This window comes from Lepisosteus platostomus, chromosome 24 (assembly GCF_059453375.1).
Source record: "Lepisosteus platostomus isolate fLepPlt1 chromosome 24, fLepPlt1.hap1, whole genome shotgun sequence".
NCBI classification, from domain to species: domain Eukaryota; kingdom Metazoa; phylum Chordata; class Actinopteri; order Semionotiformes; family Lepisosteidae; genus Lepisosteus; species Lepisosteus platostomus.
This window is the reverse complement of record NC_142634.1, coordinates 5,400,266-5,424,846: the sequence shown is the minus strand read 5'-3', so window position 1 is coordinate 5,424,846 and position 24,581 is coordinate 5,400,266. Positions and strand designations below refer to the sequence as shown.

The 24,581-nt window shown below is 41.5% G+C and overlaps 1 long non-coding RNA gene across 1 annotated transcript in view; it reads left to right on the top strand.

Moving 5' to 3' along the window:
* LOC148641425 (uncharacterized) overlaps positions 1 to 24,581 on the top strand; it is a 173,520-nt gene that overhangs the window by 79,121 nt on the left and 69,818 nt on the right. The window lies entirely within an intron of this gene.

Sequence of the window (24,581 nt, the reverse complement as noted above, 5' to 3'; positions counted from 1 at the left end):
GACTCTCCGTGGTCATTAAAAATCCCAGGGTTTTTCTAGAAAAGAGTAGGGGTGTTACCCCAGTGTCCTGGCCCCATTTCCCTTTGGTCTTTACCAATCATGGGCTCCTAATAATCCCCATCTCTGAACTGGCTTCATCACTCTGCTCTCCTCCCCAGTGAGAGCTGGGGTGTGGGGCTGCACACTGGTGGTGGTTGAGCAGAGTGTCCAGAAAAGAGCTATATAATTGTAAGGATTATTATAATGCAAAATTGAGAGGTCATGTGGTTCTTTTTGTTAGAAGCCATTTTCTTTTCATTTTGATCTCTCTCTTACCACAGTAGCTAACGTGAGGATGGAGTAGCTCCTAACCAGGTTTTGCTCATCTGAATTTATCCAGGGAAGGCTCGGATTCAGGGATGTATGATGCTGCTTTCATAAACTGATCCCACACTGTATCCCCTCACCTTTCCAAGCAAATCTCAAAAGTAGAATTTGAACTCCGTTGTCAGAGTGTGAGGAATTTTAAATGCACTAAAATGTGAGAAACACATTTAACAAATGCACACAGTGATTATGTGGTATTCTTTAATCAACGTAAATGGGGAAAAAAAATAATTGATGAAAAAATAAGTTGCACACCACACAGGGTAGTCTAAAGCAAGCCCTTACCATTTGAAATTTGTCTGCATAAGAGGAACGCTTTTGAAAACGTTTAAGTTCACAAATGATGTAGTTTTTTTTTTAAATGGACTAGATTCTTTATTTTGTATTGTGAATCAAAGGGGGAGTTGATTTTATTCTAAAAAATGACTAGACTTTTCAAGTTACTGGGTTAAAAGCTGCTGCTTTTAAAATAAAATAAACAACCAGCGGTCAGCGGTTTCCACGCAGCGCAGAAACAGGACAGGTAGTAGAATTGTGTTAAGCACATCACCTTGTTCTTACAGTGATCTGTGGGTAACGGAGGACAGGACTTGGCACGCTGGCGTGATTAATTCTTAGGCACTGCCTACCATTACAATTAGGAATTTAATTTTATGTACATTTATTATTTATTAATTTTGTTAAAATCACCAGCTAATATAAAGTTCACCCCTTGTTTAACTCAATACGTAGCACGCGAGAAGGATGTTACATGGGGGTATCCTAACCCGCTTTTCAAACAGCTGTTGCCTCTCCAGAGCGCCCAGCTTTGACAGGACAATTAAATTAATTATTCCTGCATGAGAACTAATTGGAACACGAGGCAATTCGGAGAGGCGGCGCTTATCCAGTTACTGCCCGCTCTGCAGGTGGAGTTGAGGTGGCCCGACCGCCAGTCACTGTTTTAGTCAGTGTGTGTGCTTTAAAATCTCGCCAGATTTCGGTCAGAACTGAATGATCTATTATTTTAGATTGATGCTACGCTTACCCGGACCTGTATGAGGTACGTTTGCGTCTTTTATTATTATTATTTTTTAAACTGAAAAGTAGTTTACTTGTTCATTCTCAGCAAGAATGAAAGGGGGTTTCCTCATTGCTATAGGATGAAGTGTGTATATTGCTATATGTATGAAGACGTTTCAGTGTTTAATCAGCTGTATAAACTTGTTTGGTATGTTGTTTACGGTTTGTGTTAATTCTGTAAAACTGGTGTTTTATTTTTTCCCATGTCAAAGTCATTTTTAAAGACATATTTCCCTCCGTACACTTATTTAAATTGGTATATGAAGAATCAGACGACCTCATTGTATTACGCTGGTTTTCTGGTATTTTGGAGCATTTGCGGCAGCACCGTGTGTGTCTTCATGTTCAAAGTTTCTTTGCGACACTGTACGTAATGACCAGATGGTGGCGCCATAATTCATAGTTTTGAGTTCAGCACTGGCAAACGCTTCTTCATACAGGTTGTTGTAGGAGCGTCTTCCATCTTGGAGATCATATTGATTACGGTTAGCTGCTGATTTGTACCAGATATGAACTGCTATTTAGAGTCAGGTGAAAATGAGCTTTTAGATGTACGTATAAATGCAGTATAACCGTCTTACTGACAGCAATATGCCCTGTCCCTCCCTCCCTCTTTTTTTGTTGAATGCTTTATTTTGTATTTAACCAGAAATTTTCGTTCAGAAGATCTCGTTTTCCAAGAGGCAGAGGATTAATCACACTTCTTGTTGCCACATTAAGACAGCAAGGTTACTGCAATTAAACCATGCATTTATAAGGGCAATTGGATTAGTTGAGGAAAGAACCCTTTACCTTCCACGTCTTTTAAAAATTATGGTCTGAAACCAATACATTAATATAGGAATTCCAGGTCTATAGGGAAAGTTTAAAAAAAAATCAAAGCCTTCTCCTCAAATCCACACATCCATGAAGAGCTCTTGCTAGAAATGACTAGTAACTAGCTCAAAGTTAAGATGAAAATTTGACCAGAACCATTTCACATCGTAACGTACACCAGTGCTTCAGCCTACGCAATGAAAAATATATATTCAATCTGCTCGACTGCGTTGGTCACAAAAGAAAACAAGATTCGTTTACCACACAATCCAGGTTTCTACCTATGATGATGCTCTAAGCAAATGAGTGAATAAAGAATCGCTATTTCCCCACCCTCGTAGTGTCAGTATTCAACGAAGAAATATTACTAAACATGAAAAAGAAGAATTAATGGATAGTATTAAAGCTTACGCGTCAAGCATTGTCGCCCATGTGACTCAGCTCCTCTTCTCTCAGAAGAAAAAAACAGGCTTCAACTCACCTCGCTGAAACCCACACGTACGTCGCTCCTGCTCTACGTCACACCCTATTAAAATATTTTATATCTTGACTTCCCAGTTGTAGCGGCACCTTTTTCAGGCTATATCCTGTTCTCTCGGGGGAATACAATTATTATGAGGTGTGTAGGTGTTTGATAGTCAGAATTTCTCAGCCTCGCTACAAGTAAACTACAGAATCTTTACCTTCTAAGTGAAAATGTTTTTTTTTTTTTAAGATCGTGTGTGTATTCTATTCTTTAACTCCCGACGCAGGGTTTTTTCCCCAACTGACTTAACTACAAAAACGTTTCCCTATTTTTAATTGTTCCAGTGTTAATTAACACTAATGAAGGTGTTGCACTCGTGAATAATGGTGATGTACATAACGTTGACTAAAATCTATATTTCATTACTTTTTCCCTGGTCGAAAATCTTTAAATTTTTCACTAGACACGAAAAATGTTGACTAACCTACTAAAAAAACCTTACATTTATTTTTTGGGTTCCAAGCAGGCTTAATTTACTTGCAAGCGATTCCTATTTTACTTTCGTCTTGGTGATCCTCACACATTGCAAGCATGATCATTAAGTTATCAAACCGACTGAGACCTGGTGTGGAACAGGCAATATTTTAAAACAACGAAAACACTGACCGTTCAGGAATTAATGAAATATTTTTCAACACATAGTAAACGCATCACGTTATAGGTTACACCACACTTTATTTCGTAACGTGGATTTTCGTTCACATACTAGAAACACGTAAACATTGCCTCCATACGCTGTTGAACAAACCGTTTAACAAATTCATGCAGGGGGACTCTCTTTTTCTGGGCGAGATACGAGATGTGTTCGGTTTGAATCCATTTCAACACGTCCCGATACTTCCAGGAATGGGCCGACAAGGAAATTTTCCGAGAAAATATTACGAATAACATTTGTAATAGTAATAGGCATTTAATAAGATGGTTTATGTGTTGGTTTTCCTATGTTTTTTTTTTAACTTAAAGATTTCGCCTAAAACATAATTCTTATTTGTCTTAAAGGAAATATAATTTTCTTTACTTCTTGTATACATATCCTGTAAAGTTTGTCATTTGTAGCTAAATGTTTCTTTATTCTACAGCTTTTTTACCTAGGTTCGTTGACATTACCAATGGTAACAGGATAAAGCGTTAAACTCGCGCAAAGGCAGAGCGACGTGCCTGTATTTCACGGATGAAGGTTAAGAATGTACAGGGTTGATTTCTGGGACACTAGATTTGGAATTAATTTTTGGAAACCGTCATTTGAGCCTCGTTGACCGTGTTTGGTGTGAAAGGTGGGCCTGGTCGAATGGGTTGGGGAAACTGTTTTAAGAATACCCTGTACCGATTAATGTTTGTAAGCGATACATGTTAAGTTTTTAGAGGAGGTGTGTCCCGAGTATTTTCGTCAAGCTCTCATCCGTGTTCACCTCTAGGGGGCGTCACCTAAGATACGCCTCAAGGAGACACGTTGTGCCGCATTGTAAATGAGAAGCTTCCGAACACTAACCATAAGATTCACCAAGAAATTTACAATGGTGGATTACATGAAATATACATACAAGGCATATCATTTCCCAATTCGAAAAGCAGGCAGAGTAGAAGACAAGTCATTCTGTTGCTCTTCCCTGTGCTTCTCTACATAAAGTCTAATTTATTTATTGGATGCGTCCTTCAGATCGTTTGTCAGCTCGGACGACTTGGGCATTATTATTCTAATTTCCATTATTAACATTGTCCGTAGGATCCTGGTGTGTATATATAGATCCCTAAATGGTGGCAATGTAGCATACATCACATGGTTTGTGGTTATACCTATTTTTAGCTTAATGATACGGCGTCCGAGAATTCGGTTTGATTAAAAACCTTGAGGCATGAGATTATGAAGAACTGTAGAACGGACATTAGCGTTATGGCTTGCCGATTGGAAATTACAAAACGAAACAAGAACACTGCCTCGTACGTTTTCCTACGCAAACATGGAACTTTAAAGTAATACTACGGCTCCTATAAATTACACGCAAGCTTACAGACGCTGATCAGACACCTCGTCCTAAGAGATTACGGATGCGGCAGGAAGGATGCTAGGTCAAACGGTTCTTCTTAAGGAATAACTGACCGGGAGTATGCAATCTGAAAATAACACGGTGAGGCGGTTTCATACCCTGCGATTCGTCTGTTGCGAAAAGAGCAGGGTCTCAGGACTCAGTGGAGCCTACGCGTCGTGTCACACGTGTCTCACCTCAAACCTCGGGAATGTACATTTACGGTAAACGCTGGTTTACCGTTAAAAATGCATACAAGGGCTTTGTGGTTCTTTAACCCAGGATTTTGCTGGCCTTTTATGAATTTAGAATAAGCGTTTGAAAGGAAAACGACCCCCCCCCCCCCCCCCCAAAAAAAATATTCGCGGTCCCAGCAGTATGTTAAGTAATCCGGGCTGTCACATCACATCCCTGACTGCCTGTCTTCGAAGTGAGGCCGCTGTATCTCCCATTCACTAAAGTGGAAGTGATTTTCTGGAACGTGCATTCGTACTTATCTTCCTTATTTCAAGAAAACACAGATAGCGAAAGAGAGTAGGCACCATCTCGTTTCCCGGACTGACTCGCCAGAGACTGGGGGCCTGGGAGCAGAATGGAAGGAGGGAGGGAGGGGGCAGCTGGATTGGAGGTCACGACCTCCTCCATCTTCAAAAGCGCTGCCGCCTCTCGGCAGCTGTCGCGGTTCGCCCTGACCAGCCCCGCGGCAGGTCAGCACAAACCAACAATGGGGCTTTATAGGTCCTGCTCTGATGGTAACCGGGCATTACTTTGACCGGCAGTGCCCATTCCTGACATTGCTGACACTTGAAAGACCCTTTAACACCACAAAGCCCCGCGGAGAGGAGAGAGAATGGGAAGAAAACTGGAGCGCTGGGAGTGAGAAAGAAGGGAGGTTTATCGCGCGTCCTCGGCCCACCCAGGAGTCGGGTCACCTCAGGCCTAAAGAAGCGCTAACGCAAGGGGGAGTCAGAAAAGACCTACTGTCAAACAGAAATATATGACATTATAAAAAGCTGCTTAAATGGATACCTTTGAGTAGTAGGAGACAACAGGTTTAAGTGCAGTTGTAAGCAAATCTGTAACCCTCCCCCCAAGTAAACATGTGCGTTATAATTAATGGGAACAAGAACGTCTTTGGTCTTGGAGGAGGACTGGAGGCAGTGTATAACCGCTGTACGCGTTATACATGGGACACTCGATCGCTCAGCGGGGGCAAAGCATGGCGTCTGTCCATTTGTCAAAGAAAAGATGAGGTCCAACATTAGATCACGTATTGCATTTTTTATTTCATACGTCGGCAAGGGCACAGCACAATTTCTCAGAACAGTTCCCTTTACAACAATTCCTCCTCTTCTTTCTTCTGGCATCGTATGATCACATTTTCAACAGGGAATGGCGCTGTGAACATCCTAGTAATTTACACATATTCTGCCTACACAGTGGTGAGATCGTGATTCGTTTGCCTCCTTGACCGCCGACAAAACACGCTTTTAAATCTAAAGCAAGCCAGCGAAGTTGTCCCCGCTGCAATTGCGCAGTTTGACCTTTCCTCCAGCAAAAACCCCACACGATTCCAAACGCCCTTCAGCGCCACACACCGACTTCACGGGACAGGAACAGCGGGAATGGAGGCAGAACGGATTACACGTATTATGTTTTTTTTTTAGGGACACTTTACCAATTCGCTTTCCCCTTCCACGGCGTTCATCACGTCGGAGAAACCGGTGACACGTTTCTTGTCAACACAAAAATACAATTGCACGCAAAGATATCCACACTTTTATTTCAGATCAAGGGCCTCCCCACCCCCGTCTTCTCACGAACACGCCGGGTCCCATGGTGTTCACGCTGCGGCTCGGGGGAGGAGATAGCCGTGTGTCTGACGCCCTTTCGTTATTGCACTGCTAGCTGTAGCTGTCACAGTAGTGCAACAGGGAAAGAGTCTCAGGCAACACGCTCGATTCCGTCCGCTGTAGCCCAAGACAGCGCGTCACATCCAACGCAGGTTCGAGAGAAGGGTTCCCAACTTCCAATTCACACAAATAACCTCAAAGGCACCTGGCGATGTATCTGCTGTTACTAGGCAGGGCCCACCGCCACCACGAACAAACCTTTAAATCTCTTTATCATGCTAAGGGTGTTTTTTTTTTCTCTCTCTCTCATTACGAGGACTAACACCGAAACCTTTGCCATCGGGCGGAGGGTCCTGTCAAGTTAACCGTCAAAAACTGAAACAAAGTTATATTATAAGACCGACACAGACTAAATGCAATAAAAGCAGGTTTGTCGCACACCGCTCCAAACACAAAAACCATCTCCCACCACCTTAAAGCGAGCTGTTAAGCGCATTCATCATCATCCGAACTACAGCCAGCTCCAGTGCACTAATAGGGATTTCAGTTCACTGCAGTCGATCTAAAAGCATGAAACTTTCAAAGGCGTAAGCATTGTTGGTCAGCTGACCTATCGACTTTTCCCCAATTTTCCTCACGCTACAAATTTGAATTATGCCTTATTATACGTAAAACCGAAAAAAAACTTAAGCAGGATATGAACATTACATTGTGAAACAAAATACACCGATTATATAAATATACTGGTCAGTATTTTAGGAGAGGCTGACCGGTCCTTAGCCATAGCTAAAAAGTTTACTATATCTTCTGTCGTTTGAGAAGCAGGTCTTTGCCGGGTCGCCGTCCGGAACCAAGAGACCCTCCTTGCTGTGGTACAGGGGGGCACCCACTCCCTCTCCCTGTCGCGTCAAAGTGAGATTCCTTCTGGATCGATTCGAAGCGATCCCCAATTTCGCCGTTAACGCAAAAGAAGAAAAAAAAACTTCAACTAATTTGTCCTGAAACAAAACAAGCGGGGTTGTCTTTTCCTGCTACTTTGTTTTAATTAAAACTCCACAGTACACTGCCGGTTTGCTAATTTGTTGATAGACCACAATGACCCAGGACAGACCCAGGTCGAGGGGAAAAAAAAACGTTTCCTCGCACTAGAAGCAAAGTGGGCCACAATGACGACGGACAGGCACTAAAAACGGTTCCAAACGCTGCCCATTTCCCTCAAGGCAAAAATGAATCAGAAGGGACCACATTGGGGTTAAATGTCTCGTTTTTCTTTCTCCAGGGCTCTCGGGGAAGCCTTGTGAAACTTGCTGCAGTTGACTCGGTAGTTATAGTCCCAGTGGTTCCGATTTCAAATTCCCATCGCCTAAGATGAGATGCTTGTTTTTAAGCCTTTGTAACAAATTCGTGTCCAGAATTTGCGTTGTGTTGAAAACGTCTGCAAGCAACTTTCACCCAGAACCCACCGCTTAGTACTCTACATTACGAAACCCCCGTGTGATCCATTCCGCAATTTCCTCCTACAGCCACTATCTGCAAAACCCCAGTCTGACACTGTGTGTTAAAGCACGTCTGTGACGCTTCAGCTAAATGTGCGTAGCTTCGCCAAATAGCAATTTACCACTAGAGACGGATTTCTTCAGGGCGCCGTCATTCGGCGTAAGTTATTACCATGCATGCAATAATTCAGAAGCCCCCACAAAATTAACTACTGCCACACTCGGAAGACATTCCTTCGAAACCAAGACCCTATAAGCAATATTGCACTACTCCACATATGCACAAAAAGCAGAGGCAATATTGATAGGGTCTCGTCTAGAAGGTGGATCGTGGTTATGCTGGTGGGAGGCCGTCTTCTTATCTTCCCGAGACACAGGGAGCGAGAGAAGAAGAGGGGGAAACGGAACAATGATAAAATACCTACCTGTGTAGCTTCGAATGATGAAGGCGTCCAATAGAAACGCACACGTCTTCCCAGCCCCGTCACGTGCTCGCTGCGCTGACGTCCGGCGAATTCCAGGCCCTGCTGGTGGGCACGGAAATGGCGCGTGCCTGAAAATCGGCCATTAGTCTGAATTCCCCACCAATGTGCATTTTGGATCTTAAAAGGAAAAGAAAACCCCACAATCCCATTCGTATTCTCGTGAAGCCCCCACGAGCGGCCAGATAAAACTGAAGGCACGAGGCGTTTTTGACGTTGCCCAGATGAATAAACTTATTAGTCAAATAATCCCTCCAACCTTATTTCGCTAACAACGATACGAACCCATCTCTAATTTAAAAACGTTTTTTTTTAAAAAAACAAAAGCACACCACTAATATGAATAAATGCACTGCTTAGTTTTGGTTTACAAAAACAAAACTGGTCAATCCTAAGCGAACGCTAGGTTAACATCTGTAAATATTTTTTTTTTTAAATCAGTTACACAAACACTTTCTGTCATCATCCGCGGCTATCAGCGCACTGGAAGTGTATATGTAGACGAGCAAAGCAACAACAGTAGCAGAAGTAATACAAAGTAAACAAGCAGATTGTCACAAACACTCTCCCTCTCCTTTCGTTGACACACACACACAGAAACTTCCCCTGCTAAGCTTCCAAAAGGATTAAAGGAACTGGAAGTACCGAGACAATCCCTTAATTCATGGATTCCTGGCTAATTTAAGAATTCCTCATTGATCTGCTCTATGCCACTCAGATCCCTCACGCTCCGCACGGCAGTGGTAGCACATTTCCGTCCTTTGATGTCTGCGTCACGTTCGAGGTGGGAGGGGGAGATCGACCGGACCTTGAGGCAAACAGAAGCTTTTTTTTTCCAAAGGTGATTTTTTTACACGTTTGTTAAAAGCTGAATAAAACCCTTACGTCTGCCTAGTTAACAGTCCCGCTTCTATTCCTGCTCTGTGCGTCTGTTCGATTAGCCTACATCCAGTGTCCCAAGTTGAGCTTCGCTTTTAATAACCTCTTTACTTTTCCCAACTTTTTTTTCCTTCTTCCAGTTTTGCATTGCTTCTGAAAAAAAAACATTTTCACCAGGCAGATCACACACTGGAAGAAAGCAGCATCTACGCCTCAGCGCGGTTTTTCCTTTCTGCGTTCAGTTTGCCTCCCTCGGTTAAAAAAAAATACGCAGCCTCGAATGATTTTTAAGAACTTTTAAAGGGGTGGAAAGCTAGTGTCGTTTCTGGGTTTTGCAGCTACGCGTAAGAGCTCCGTGTGTTTCGAGTGAACAAAATACACACTAGCTCGAATGCCTGACAGCTTCCTGGGGTCCGTGGTTTAATTCTGGCCTTGTTGTTGTATGTACCGGTGTTCGCCTGGAAGCCACAAGCTCAATTTTTCATTTTAAAGCTGAACTGCATCAGCTATTGGGAGCGTAGAAAAAAAAAAACAGTTCAAATGTAATTCCACTATTTCATACGAGGTCTTAAACTTCGCCTTTCTCCATCGCCTCCTTTTTCAGAAACTTCAATAATGCTTCAAAAACCGACAAAATAGGTTATGTAGCGAGGTTAATGCATCTCCGCCATGTTGTTCTTATTTGAGAGAATGCGAGAGGCAGTCTCCACACAAACGGCTTCCAGAGGCCCCATTATTTTCAGTGGAAGAAACTCTGAACCTTGACCCTCATTAAAATAGAAACTTTGAGACGATTGGAGAAAAAACAGATGTGAGTGATACTACTGTTTTTAATTATTTGGGGGGGGGGTACAGAATATTTTAAAAGAGGCTTTCGCCCTCCCTCCCACCATCCTGTGTATTTTCTTGAAATATCTTGGAAGTACCTCTTGTTGCCTCTTAGATGGGGAACAGCGAGATACAAACAGTGCCCTTAAGTACAATGTCATCTTCGCAAATAAAACTAGAGATTTTCAGCACCGTATACCGAAGAAACAACACGAAAGCTAATGTCCGAGTACTATCCTCCGAGTTGCGCCCAGTTATTTTCTTCTAATTTCGCTGGATTCCCAGAATTTTTTTTTCTTAAAAAACCGAAGGCCTATAGCATGAAACAGCAGGGGAAACTGCCCCTAGCTGCGTGTGCCTCGTGTTATTCGAGAAACACACATTCCCAAGTGTCCTACAGTCCCATGAGCGTGTGCGAGATCCCGGGTGCTCTTGCGCTGGTGAATTAGTACGGGGTACTGCTCTTTTTAATTCTTTGCATTCCACTAACGTTTGCCTGAGAGCATTCAGCAAGCTACCACAAGCTTCGTGCCTTCCCCTCGGATTCCACGCTACCGAACAAGATTTGACCTGTCCCAGAATTTATGGCATAATTCTAAAACACTAAAATGTGTTTATTTAAAATGGCGAGCACACCAGCAATAGCACGTTAATAACAAGAACAATAAATAGCAAATGCATGACTATACCAATTACATAGACAAAGCGACGTGCTCAAGCCCTATCCAATAGATTTATACGTTTTAAATTTGTCCATGAGAATTTTTCTGTAGGCCTGTTAGTTATCACACAGCCCCTACCTATGTACGTGTGCAAGCCTGAGAGGAGAGCCGGTGAGCAGCCTTCTTTACAGACTCAATTTATTGTTTTATTGTGTTAAAAAGCTCATATACCACATAAACAAAGAACTAAGTGCCATTTGAGGCTGTATTCCACGTCTCCGTACACGGCTCGTCTTATTTTCAATACATGGACGGGCATCTAGAATGCAGAGTGGTGGTGTATTATGATGGTGATCACGTACGTACTAATACGTCAGAAATACTTCAGGAAAAGATACCCAGAAGAGGAGGGACACACTGAACAGAATGCTGTAGCAAACGTGAGGGCTATGGAAGAGACAACCAAGTCCAGAAACTCCTAAGCTCACAGGCCTACCCACACACTAAACCAAGGCCGGCCTGTGGGTTGAGATTTTAAAAACGCGGTGAGGTGGGGGGTAATTATCGATATGTTGCACCTTCAGACCAAAATCTAAGCGCGTACCCAGTGCTGCGAGTGGCAGCGCTCATTGGCAGCTGTGATTCCCGATACAGGTTTTATTGCGGCCGAAGAGTAAAAAGTTGTACCCTGGCTTCACCCCTCCCCCCGCGCCCACTGTAGGACCTGCCTCCCGACATTCCACAAAACGCGCTCCCCTCCCCCCGCGACCTGTCACAAATTGGATGCTGCCTCCGCGCACACATTTCGCCTTCAGCCCCTTCTCTCTTTCTGACATTTGAACCTTTTGGGGGGTTTTGTGGCGTTATTGGCATTTTCTGTAAAGAAATCAACTCTTCACAACACCCTTAAATACGGGAATGCACAGCTGTGGCGTTTTAGTCTGTGTGTATTTTTTTTAAAAAAAATAACAGTTCCACAAAAGGCATTTTATACTCCCAGAGTTTTTATTTTCGTCAAGCCTAAATAGCTGGAAAATGGTTTATTAAGAGCTAGCCGCTCCTGTACAAACTGGTTTTGCTTTTCATGTCCTCTTTTTTAAAAAATATTATGCAATAAGTTGTTTTCGGTGCTGGCTAATTATTTGAATCTTTTCAGCTTAAAGGATCTGTGGGGTATTGTTCGATTTCTTTTCAAATCCTACAACTATAGGCCTATAACAAAATACAACCAAAAGACATGTTTAAATAACGTTTTTCCTCTGTCCGCGTTTCAATACGTGGCTTCCCGATTCAGAGACGCAAGAATATGGTTTCTTTGAAGTCTTTAGAAATATACGGATTGAAACATTATAAAATGGTCAGACAGAATTAGCCTGTGCTATTACGTCTCTCTGCATGCAGTCAGTAAGTGTGGAAATCATTTAAACTACATTGTGCTTTTAAATCCTAATAATATCTTATAATACTAACCTCAACAACTAAAAGCTAAAAGATCTTGCTTCTCTGACCATTTTAGTATATTCCCTGAAAATCAGAAAAGCACACACTATTATTAAATACGCGCACCCCATTTAAAACCCTGGTGTTTCGCGAATTTGCAAAATGGAGACTTACGTTCCTTACGCCGCCCTTTCAATTCAGAGGACAGGCAGAATTTCTCTTGTCACAAAGTTTAATAAGAGACCATTCTCTGAGTGAAACCAATACATTGGAATTGTTAATAAATTCGTTTCTGACGTGGGCCATTTTAGAGAAATCTGAAAACGTGTTGCTCATGTCAGCATTTTCTCGGTGTCAAGATCCGAATTCAAACAGAAAAGCGAATTGGATCCCCTATCTGACAGCATTGAGTCAATGCATATATGGTGTGTGTGTATATATATATATAATTATACAACAACGCCCTTAAGAGTTTCATTTAACAGATTAAGAACACCATTTCATCATCGGTTAAAGAAAACAACTTCAGATGCGAATAACTGAGGAGCAAACTTCCAACCCGCATTCCAACCAGCAGCAAAAACTTTAAAACACGTGTCAAAATGAACTCGGAAATGTGTGGAGTTAAAGGTTTTGTTCAAATGTAACTCAATCCAACACGTGGTTTACAATGCAAATCAAGACTACTGTGGTAGAACAAAATGTTCCCTTTTCACAGAGGCGGGGTCTGTGGCTGTTTTTTCCCCCCTAAGGTTAAACCTATCAAGCTAGGTTGAACGAAAGGGACGATCACATAACTCACGTTCCCCCTGCGATTCCAAAGATCACTGCGAGGTGTCACGCATCATGTGGCGGAACAGGGCGAACCCCCAAATTCGCGTTTGATGCTTCCACACTTAGTGTAGGGGACTGGGGAGGAGAGGCCAGCGAAGGGAGTTATAGATTGCTCAGGGCCCAGCGGAAAGCAGGCCCGACCCTCACGTCGTTGAAAGCGCCAGAACTTCGCCTGTATTGTGCGCTCGGCTACTCGTTTTAATTATTTAGGAATAAAAATCGTTTTAGGCGGCTTAGGAACGGCTCGACCCGGTGTCGTGCGTGTCCGCGGAGACCGCATGCTATGACAATACTATTGCACTGCTTGAGTGAGTAGTACAGTAGTGCAACATTGTCATAGCAAATGGCCACAGCATAACTCGGAAAACCCCAGTCGAGGGATAACAGCAAAATATCAGGATACGGGGACTCATAACACTAGGAGCAGCAGCAGAAGGAGCTGGGTACCTGTCAACGATATCAAATAATTCCTTCCTTTATGTGACGGAAAAGCCACCAGACCCCTAAAAATGCTCCCTAAAAACAAAAGCTGACAAATGAATATTAATTTAAAAAAAAAGAAAGTGTTCTTTTTCAGTTGTCCATCTGGAATGTAGTGTTCGCTGTGTGGTACAGATGTCCCTGTTCCTCGCCGATGCTGGTTCAGCACCAGCGTTCGGACCGATCGAAGAGCTTTGCTTCAAATACATTTCCAATACAACGCTGGTTTTAGTTGCGCATCAAAGGTGTGAGCTAAAAGTGTAAACACGCTACAAAAGGGGGGATCATTCTCACACGTGACCCCGTAGTCCTGTTATTTAATTGGAGACTACATGTATTTTAGAAATGAGCTAGTCTATACGTTATGCTTCCAAATCAAACCGTGGCCTGTAAGGCCTTCCAGTAAATAGGCTCAAATTAAATGCCGTTTACCGATTTTGGAATAAATGTCGTGAAATCCATTTAAAGTTTAGTTTTCTAGGTTCTGAACAGTTCCCTGATTCTTACATTCTTCGGTGTGGGCTATTGAAATCTCTGGTCACAGACAAATGCAGTTTCCAACGGCCCAAAATGGTAAAAAATAAATAACAAAACACACCTCAAACCACCAAGCAGCCGAGAATCAAGCAATAACCAGTCCATCATTAAATTATGGCTGGGGCTAAACCCGCCCCCTGTTAAAAAAAAAACAAATTCTCCAGCCCCCGTTAATCTGACGACTCGAGGAACAATTCTTGAGTTTGATCAAATAAAGAAAGAACACTTTTTCTTTATCTCTACACGTGGACAGAATAGTAAAATCGTCAGAAATAACTTTTCAGTAGGTTTGTTTGTCAATCCGAACAGGGTGGGAGGTTTTAGGAAGTGGGGTGGGGGGGTGCAGAAGGGGAGTTTAGGAAAGGGGGGTCGCTTTTCTGTCAGCCAATGCCCTTTTAATATTGCACTGCTCATCTGTTTTTCACAGTAGTACAACAGAAAAAGAGCCGTGGACAACAAAACAGTAAAGCCATGTCAGTTAAAATGAACGGCGAGACGAAAAATTAAAAAAAATGGATTAGCGTCACTGTTAATACAGTATTTTTTTTTTTTAAAAAAAGGCTACGTTTTAGTTTTGTTAACTTTTCCTTCTAACAAAATCCTCTGGCTGCGGTCAGCGATTGCAATTTCAATTTTAACGACACGACACCACGTTCGCCTCGAAAAACTTTTCATTGTCCTGCCCGCGATACTTAACCGTCAGGACAAGTCGTCAAGGCACAACAACAACAAAACCCAAATAAGTCGCTGGCCAAAATTCATTTCTCGTTACAAGAATGAAAACTGTCGATGATCACACTGACAAACATGAAATGCGTTCCCGTGTGTTCTACCAGTGCAGAAGCTAAGAAAAACAAGCCACATTTACAGATGTCAACTAAAATCTCGTTTCATTTATCGAAAACGCATTCATGGATTTTTTTTACTATGGAGAAGTAACGATAAAAAATGCCCTTGTGTTAGTTACATAATAGCAAACATCACTGTGTATTTAATTAAAAAAAACAGCATTTGTATACAAGGCACACCATTACGTTACATAATTATAATTACGCTTAAAACTTGAAAGAGTTCAGATATTTCAATTCAGATATCAAGATATTGAAACGCACCTTTTTCAGCAAGGTCCAAGAGACACCGTGAAAAACACGCACATGCACCTTGGTAAATTCTTCCAAAACTGCATTCCAAGTCGCTTGAACAAATACACCGAGTCACCCTCTTCACGAAAAAAAAAAAACACATATCCCACGTACTGTATGAAAACCGCGTTATTCAAGAACAAAACATGAAGGGGAAAAAAATGGAGCACAGTGCACACTGCCGCGACACAATACCAGAAACTTTCATTTAATGTGTACTATCTTTATCCCCTGTGCCAAAGTGGCAACTTAAAACTCTGCTATCACTTTGGGAGAGCAGACAAGGGCGGGGTATTCCTTATTCAGTATAGTGGTACTAAGCGACACTGTAGCTGTAATTACAGAGTACAATGAAAACCTCAATACTTTCAGTGTTTTATACGGCCATGTAGCCTACTTCCTAATCTTCAGCAATTTCAGAAATGTTTTTGGGGGGATACTAGGAGGATCTTTATGTGCAACATCTGCAAAAATTGAACTGTTTGATTTTGCGCGTCTATTCCGAGATTTGCAGCCTGATGTGACTGTCCACAAAAACTTCTCTCATCAGAAAAAAAAAACACAAATCCGACTCACTATCGACTCAATCCCAAATACGCTACTTGCTAAAAAAAAAATCCCAAATTCCGTCCAGCCACCGGGAGAACAAGAAACATTTTTCGTCTGTTATTGCTCAATAAATCCACGATTTCACGTAGGGTTTCCAAACGAGAAGCCTGACGCCAGTGAAAGTTGTGTGCGTCTTCTCCTTAATCCAAGCTGGTTTTAAAAATACACTTGCACTACACAGACCGATCATTTCACAAAACAAAAACACCTCAGGAAAATAACTGCCCAGATGCACAAGGAGCACAACCCAACTGGCCAGTTCACACGCCGTGGAAAAACACGAGATCTTTCTCCGGGGAATTTTTTTTCTCTCCCCCTTTTCGCGTCGGTCCAGTCGGAGGTCTGTCACAAGCTACATTTTAATAACACGGCGCACATGTCTACGAAATAATGCGTTTAGTTACGAGTTCATCAGCTCTGAGCGGTTCCGCCGTCACCTCGGGTCGGCGGCGGCTGCAGACAGCCCCGGCTTCGCGGATAGGCAGGAATTCACTGTACTCGGCACGCGTAACATTTTTAGTCTTTTCTGCAAAAATCTTTACTTCAGCTACACTGAAATGGTCCAGCAGTCTTTTGAAGACAACAACCTGCGCCTTACAGCGCTTTGACACCCCCCAATTAAATGCCCCTTAATTGCCACGGTACCTCACTCCCCCGCAGTTGGGTTAAATGCCTCCCGTCCTGAGCGACCCCCCCAGTTTAGCCGTGAGCTCCCGCCATTTCCGCCCAGTCGCCCGGATGCTACTCACAAACAGAAAGAGGACCCCCAAATTTTCATGAATGGTACCTGGGCCAAGAGAGAGGCAATCCGTAAGGAGGAGGGGGAAAAAGGGGGAAAAAAAGGGGGGAAAAGGAGAAAAGTTGGCGAAAGGACTAGGAAAGCAGGCTTCGGGAAAAAAAAAAACTCCAACTTTTTTTTTCTCGCTCCCCGGTATTTTACTCCGTCTGGTGTTGCAGGAATTGCGGGGTTTTTTCCCTCAGCTGGTCAGATAAATCAAATTTGCAAACCTTCCATGGTCAGACTCGCGGCCTCCGCACTCCAGACTCCATCTTTGACTAGTTGACATTCAGATCCTGCCTGAGCAGATGCCTTATTTGCATGTCCTTTTCCGATTGGCCGCTTCCTGCGCTAGTCTTTGCCACGTGATACGCCATTGGCTAAATTTTGGGGTATTTAACAATCTTACCGGAGCGCGGATTGGTCACATACCAAGGCGCGTCATAGTATACTTTTATTTTAACAATGAATACACAAACACTCTCTTCCATTCACAAATTCCATATTACCCGCCTTTTCTCTCGTAGATCTCCATTGATTTTTTTTCCCCCCTTCTTTATGGAGCTCCACTCTCACGGTTAGGAGATAAATCAATTAGCACATGCATGTATACACCACACTGATAATGAGTTGATCAAAAAGAACAGACCTTTTCTGTAAGAGAGTTATTACCTCGCCAAACTCTCTGACCAAATACCGTGCAGAAACAGGCCTGTTCGCTGCCTTACCTGCTAGGGTCAGTGGAGTCGAACTGCCGGTCAGTTACCTTTTGACATACCAGGGTGCGCGGATCACAGAGCGCACCGAGTCGTCCGCGCTGGGCCGCTGTAGTTTTACAGCTGATTACCACGCTAGCAATAAAAAAAAAAAGAAACGTTTGAAGTAGCTCGATTTCGGGACGATCCAGACGAACGGTAAAGTTATAAAGGCACTTCTCGCCTGCCAACGTTGAATGCGTCGTTAAAGTTTGTATTCGCTGTTTCATGTATGGAAAGGCGTGCATGAGGTCGATAAACGTGGTCAGGCTGCGTCGGCGGTATTCTTGGACTGGAATGTATAGGCCTGACTGTCCGGAAATACTACAGATATCGATCCCTCTGGATTGACAGTTGTTCCGAAGGGAAAACGCCTGTTTAGATTCCCCTCCCGAAGTCCACCAAACATTTCGTTGGGGGGGGGGGATATTTATCCAGAAGGGGCAACTAAGAGTCAATTTCCAGTTACCATAACGATTCGCTAACTCGTGTTTACAACAAAGGCATTTACTCGAGTTTAATTGGAATGACCAAGAACAGAGCCGATACAGCCAGCCCGTTTCCACCTGAACTCGGAGGCGCCTGGAGTACCCACGGGCTTACAGCCACTCGGTAAAAAATAAAACTAAAATAAAAAGGGCAAACAAACTTTTGCACTATGGGTGGTATATGAAGGATCACGAAGTGTGTGTGTGTTAAAAGTGAATAGTAAAGTTACGCTTCACCGTTGGGTTTGAAGTCGAAGTTTCTCCTCCGAGCAGCGCAATGATCGCGAAATAACAAACGTTCCTAGGAATGCAGTGACGTTTCCACACCCCTAAAGTGGGACCCGAGAGTGGAGCATTACGAAATTAATTCACTCGTGTGGTTGTTGTTGTTGTTTTTGTTTTAGAATCCTGTTGTGTTATTGTTGACGGACAGTGATTTTCTCCAGTCCCAGTCTGATCTGCACTCCTTCTTAAACAAATTACTTGATATTTTCTTGGAGGAGGCGGCGGGGTGGTGGGGGGGGGGTGTTTTCTGCGGTTTTAGCTAGTGCGAGGCTGGAGAGCGGAGTGAGCGCTCGGGTGGCCGCTAGGCTGCTCGGAGGCGGCCGTCCTGTGGCAGCGCTGTGGTGGCGCCCGGAGTGGAGGGAGCAGCGGGCTGTGAAATCTGGCATTCCTGCCCAATGGAGCTGAAATAATGGTATTGTCCAGCGGAAAGGAGCCCGCCTTTCTCTGCCCCACTCTCCCCCTGTTCTGCGGGAACCTGATTGTGCGGTTAATCGCCAAAAAGCGTTTGATGTAAGTCAGGGCGTGAATTCAAAAGGGCTTCAGGATTTGAAGAGGAATACTTCTTGTCTGTGAAGCAGAGAGTGTCTCTCTCCTATTCTGAGCGCGGGGCTTGCTGTTAGCGTGTAGGTTACCGTTTCTTTTTTTCCCCCCCAAACAGAACACAAAGATCGGTTTTACATTATTCAACTAAAACGTGACTCTTGATAAATAAAATGCACTGTCATTCTTTTCTGCATTTTTTGGGGGGGTGGCTAAAAATAACACACCGTATTCTTATCCCTAATAAAATCGAAGACATTTTCTTTCGGTGGTACGTCTCGATCTGTAGAATATTAGTTATAGGGGCTTCGGACTCAAAAGGTTGTGGGTTCAAATCCCAAGTGATGTACCGCTGTCGTGGGTACTTCACCCATTTCGCTCCAGTAAAACGCCTGGCTGTATCAATGGGTAGAAACGTGACCTTGGATAAGGTACCAACCAAATAAATGAATAACAAGAGCAACAGTGATTACTTTACGTGATGGACAGGTGAGGTAAGATCTGTAGAAGATATAGGGTGTATTGTGAGTGCGCGATTGAAAGATTAACAAATACAATCTACCGAGAAAACGTGTTAAAATAACATCGATCTCTTCTAATTGTAGCCGAAATAAAGGATATAGGGCTATATCGGTTTTTTTTTTTAAATCTGGAATAGTGTGTTCAAAGGACGCAAGTGATGTGGTAAAATGCATGGCGCTCGGGACCGAGGCCTTGTGGGACAAAAATCTGTCGAAAGCGAGTTTTACGAGGGTTCTGACACTGAGGGACTTAATTTCTAGATATTTTGCACTCTAGTGATGTTCATCAAAACACCCAGGGAACCCCTTTTATTGTTTTCATTTTTAAAAGTTTGCAAGTTGTTTTTTTTTTTGCAAGTTCATTCTCTGGAGTCACGTGTTAATTCTGGAAAACAATGCGCCGAAAAGACTGCTTTGCAAGCGTTTTAATGTATATTGGGTATAATCCGTGTTCTATCTGTGTTATAAAGCTCGGAAGGCACGTATCTCTTTGTAGTTTTCTGTGTAAAGTTGTATTCCAAAACAGGATTTAACGCGCTCAACATTTTTAGCCATGGCTAAATATGAATAGAAAAAACGACTTCATAATGTTAAAATACTTATTTTAAATGAAATATTTAATCAAGCTATAAAGGATCGATAAAGCAAACATCATTCCAACATAGAGTAGTGGCTGAAAGAAAATGTCTGCTCGTTAATTAACACACATCTTGAATTTTTTGGACACAATAAATATAGGTAATAATTAAACGTACGCTATAGAAACACGCATTTTGAGAGACTACTAAAGATTTTAAATACAGCTGCCGTGTTTGTGTAACAAAACAATGCAGAAGATCGCTTATCAATGTTTCAAATTCAATATCACTCACCGAATTTAAATAGATTTAAAATAGAACACACCCACTTCATACAAATCCTTTAGTGAAATGTTCTTAAAACACGCTAACAATACAAACGAAAGATTTCTGCACACATTAGAAACTATTCTCCAGAACAAAATCTTTTGTTGAACCGTGACGAGAAAAAAAACAACAACAAACTTAAGGTATTTTGGGCTGAATGTTGGGGTTTGTTTTTTTACCAAGTCTCTAAAAATTAACATTGAATTAGAGCCATTTCTATAATACAATGTTCACGAAATTGATGCAATCGCTTTTCATGGCGGTTGTCTGCTTTGGAGAAGGCTGGTGGTAGGGTTGCCTGTCTGTTTTGGGGTGAGAGTTGGGGGTATTTTTTTTTGTTGTTGTTGTTGTTACGCGGGGGGGTCAAGGAAATGTGGGGAGGCGGGACATCCGTTTTCATACTGTGGGGTACCGTGTCAGTTTGTTCTCAGACATCCTGGATTTCCTCTGTGAACAAAATGGCGCAGAGAACCATCAGTCTGCAAGGAAGCCTGAGAATCACAGGCATGAAGCAGCGTTGATGTCACCTATTGTGGAGAATGTTCGAGGACTGAATGACACTTTGTCATAAAACCTAAGCTGGCTACACTACATCATTGTGTAGCAAAACTTAGACTACAGTTTGTCTCACCATAAAGACAACTTCAGGTCTATTTCTAGTGCTGTTTTTGACTTTAACTAATTGATTAAAGATTAAAGATTAGTTGGCTTGAAAAGATCACGAGTTTTAAGATGAAACCAATGCAGTAAGTACAGTTGTTTCCTTTTCTTAAAGGAAAACCAAAACATCTACTTTGTTTCCTGAAAGGAAGAGGAGAGCTTAACTTTCTATACAATCCCCATCTCCAGCGATGCAAGGACGTTTTAAGACGTTTTAAGATTTTATCGTAGGTATACAAGGAGGAATTGTACTAGGTTGTTTGTCTTTCGAGCTTCGGCATGGTACTTTTAAAATCAACATCATTATATCGTAGAAGGTGTGATAAAGTATTGAAAAATAAAAAGCCCAGGAGCTTCTGTGCACTGTCAAGAAGACTGGGCAGAGTTTACCCAGGCTAAGGCAAAGAGCAATTCGATTAAACCTTTTAAACATTTCAAATTAGCCAGAAAATACTGTTCTGCTCTTGTCTCTAGCTTGTTTCCGGCAACTTCAACTGAAGTTCTGGTCTTGCAACACCAACGTACAACTTTTGAGTCTCTTAAAACTTAAAAACTTTTAAAAGAGCAGCGTTTCACCTTCCGAATCCGCGTTACTTCTTGTCTGGTAATTCCTAATCTAGTTTTGTGTTTGGCCAACAAAACCGTGAACATAAATTTGATGTTTGGGTTTGCATTGAGTCAAACCTCAATAAACAAAATTCAAGAAAATAAAAAAAAGATCCAGCTAAATTAATTTGGAGAAAGGTACTAACTATACATAAAACACAATGATTATAATGCAATTTATTATAGTATAATGAAAATCTAAACGTTAATCTACCATCTACTTGATAATGCTTAATTCATATTAATATTAACATTACCGTCATTCACAGCAACTAAATTCTTCAACTAAAACAAAGAAAATGACAGATCTGTCATAATAACAGGAAGTATTGCGTCCATGAGTTTTATACTTAAATTGTAACTCACGGTATGTTTGCATTTTTAATAATGCAACGAAAAATTATTATTTTATAATAGCCAGAGATATCTTTTAATTTAGACAGCGGGTTGGTCTGGCCCTTTCCAGCTTAAAACAAAGATCCAAACGCTTGTGTTTTTACGTGACTTCGTCTTCAGTTGTGCTGGTGTGCGGTGTGTTTTTGAGAAAAAGAGAATCATCCATAATAATTCATAATCATTTTATGGATCCATAATCCATAAGCGTAAAAATATTTTTTAAACCGTTTTTTTTTCCCCCAGTGAGCATATATTGGTTCACTAACTCACTTATTGGTTACAGCAGGAAAATCGAATTTAACATAAAGGCTCTGTAGTAAGTGGCCTATGCAGGCCATGTTTTCATACACATGAAACAAGAACTCTTCCGCCTCGTGCATTCATTGCATTGCGGGGAAGTGCAGAATAGTAAAATCTCGTTCTTTACCGCATGATGGGTGTTCTGGAGGGGAGTACCGTGACAACCTCCCTCCCTCCCTCCGACCCCACTCCGTCTTCCTCGCTGAACCCCCAGTCCTCTGCAACTCGGCCCACCCCCCGGTTTCCACTCCCCGTCACACTGATCTCAGCTTCCAGAGAAACATCAGCAATTCACACACCTCGCGGAGCGCCGGGACAGGAGGGTCTTCCCAAAACCCGTCCCCACAGCCTATTTCGAGGGGAAAACAAAACATCTGTAAAATTGGGGAAGATATATCCGATCAAAATGACGACAAAGTGGAATGATTGTTCTAGTATCTTTCTGTTTCCAGACGTCTTCGCTGCCTATTAGAATTGCCAGTGATAATGGTTAAATTCTTAATTCGGTATCACCCAGTTTGAAGCTCGGGTGAAACCTTAATTGCAACTTTTAAGTGACAGATTGAACAGCGATACTGTAAATATTTAGTCTGAGCTGAAGACAAAACTGCCTGTTTTACGAGCTGTATATTTTTCAAGTATTTGTTTCCCAAAACTTTCCTCGATATTTTCTCACAAACTGCTAAAAACTCAATAACTCGATACCATTTCATAATGTATGTAATGCTGAGACTGATACTTTTAGGAAGAATTAACAAAACATTTTTGAAATATGACATGAAAACATAAAATGAAATATTACCCGAGGAGGGAATTGAAATGCGACTGAGTACTAAAGTTTTATTTTAAAATGGTAATTAGTGAGTGCCTTTTAAATTTTATACATCAAATTAAAGTACCATGTATAGGGGATTTTAAAGTGATGTTATTTTTATGGATTAGGTCTGAGAGTACTTACATAATTTAATGCCAAAACATGTTCTGTAGAAACTAAATTTGCTATTCCTACAAATAATGTAACGTTTTTATTAACTACAATCCAGCTAGAAATCCACATCTTGCATAAAGAGTGAATGTGTAGTTTGACGCCTACATGTCTTAATTTATTTAGAACAACTGAATTAATTTTGAAACTTTTATTACATTTAATGATGGTTTATTAACGATTTTGTATTATTTTACTGGCAACAAAATTTAATTTTTTAATTTACTTTTAGTATTTAATCTACAACTTCCATGAGGAGGAACATGAAAAAATCGCTGTCACTGAATACACTTGTTTCATTTATATATTTTTGTTTTCAAATATAATAATACATGCCATGTGAGTACTTTGCACATGCGTTCCCAAAGAGTACAGTTCTCTCAAAAAGCGAAACAATGCTCCCAATCATAAGAAACTGATATACTCCATGCCACAATTTACAAATCGTATAAGAATAATCCTAAATAATCTATTTAGAGCAGGATAAAGATGTAAATGGGGAAATAATTCCAGCTAATTCTCCTAAAGCGATGAACATTCAATTCTTCCAGCTCAGAACTCTGCCAATGTTATTACATCCAGAAGAGATTTTTTATTCTATATATATTCTGAAAAAGTAACTTTTACAATTATTTAAAATAATATTATTTTGTTTTAATTTATCTTCAATAAAAAAACAAAACAAAACAAATCTTTTTCGTGCTTTTTAGCCCGGCCAAATCCTATTAAAAATTTTTCACTTACTATTTCACTTAAAACTAAACAAATGGGTTTGTGTAGAGTGGGTTGTGCATGGGACGTTTTACGTTTCCTTTCTTATTTCAAAATATCGATGATTGAATTGCTCGTAATCTAAAACACGCTAGTAAAAGCAGCACTCTTCAGTTCAGAACCTCAGACTTTCAAGAAGCTTGTTGTGAAAGCCTGTGTTTAAACTCCTGTAAAGATAATGGTTAACAAAAGGTTTATTTATTGTAACAGCTCCAATTAATCATGTTTTTTCGTTATCATAAGATTTAATAGACTTGGACTGTTAGTCTTAAGATAAGACCAAGGTAATATGGAAATATAAGGTTTTGATCTTTATTGTTTTGTGCAAACATACGGACAATAAAATAGAGTGATATTTGCTGAATGGGAAATTTATTTTATTGATTTGCTTGCACTTCATTTGTTGCCAGTTGCTTGACATTTGTCATCATCTCTACCCCCATGTGTGCAAAAGACGCCTTCCTTGTCCTTTAGACACTCACCCTCGCGTCTTGACTTTGGAAACACAAAAACCTTTCAGTTCGGGCAGCTCATAATTAAAACAAAATGGCTGCA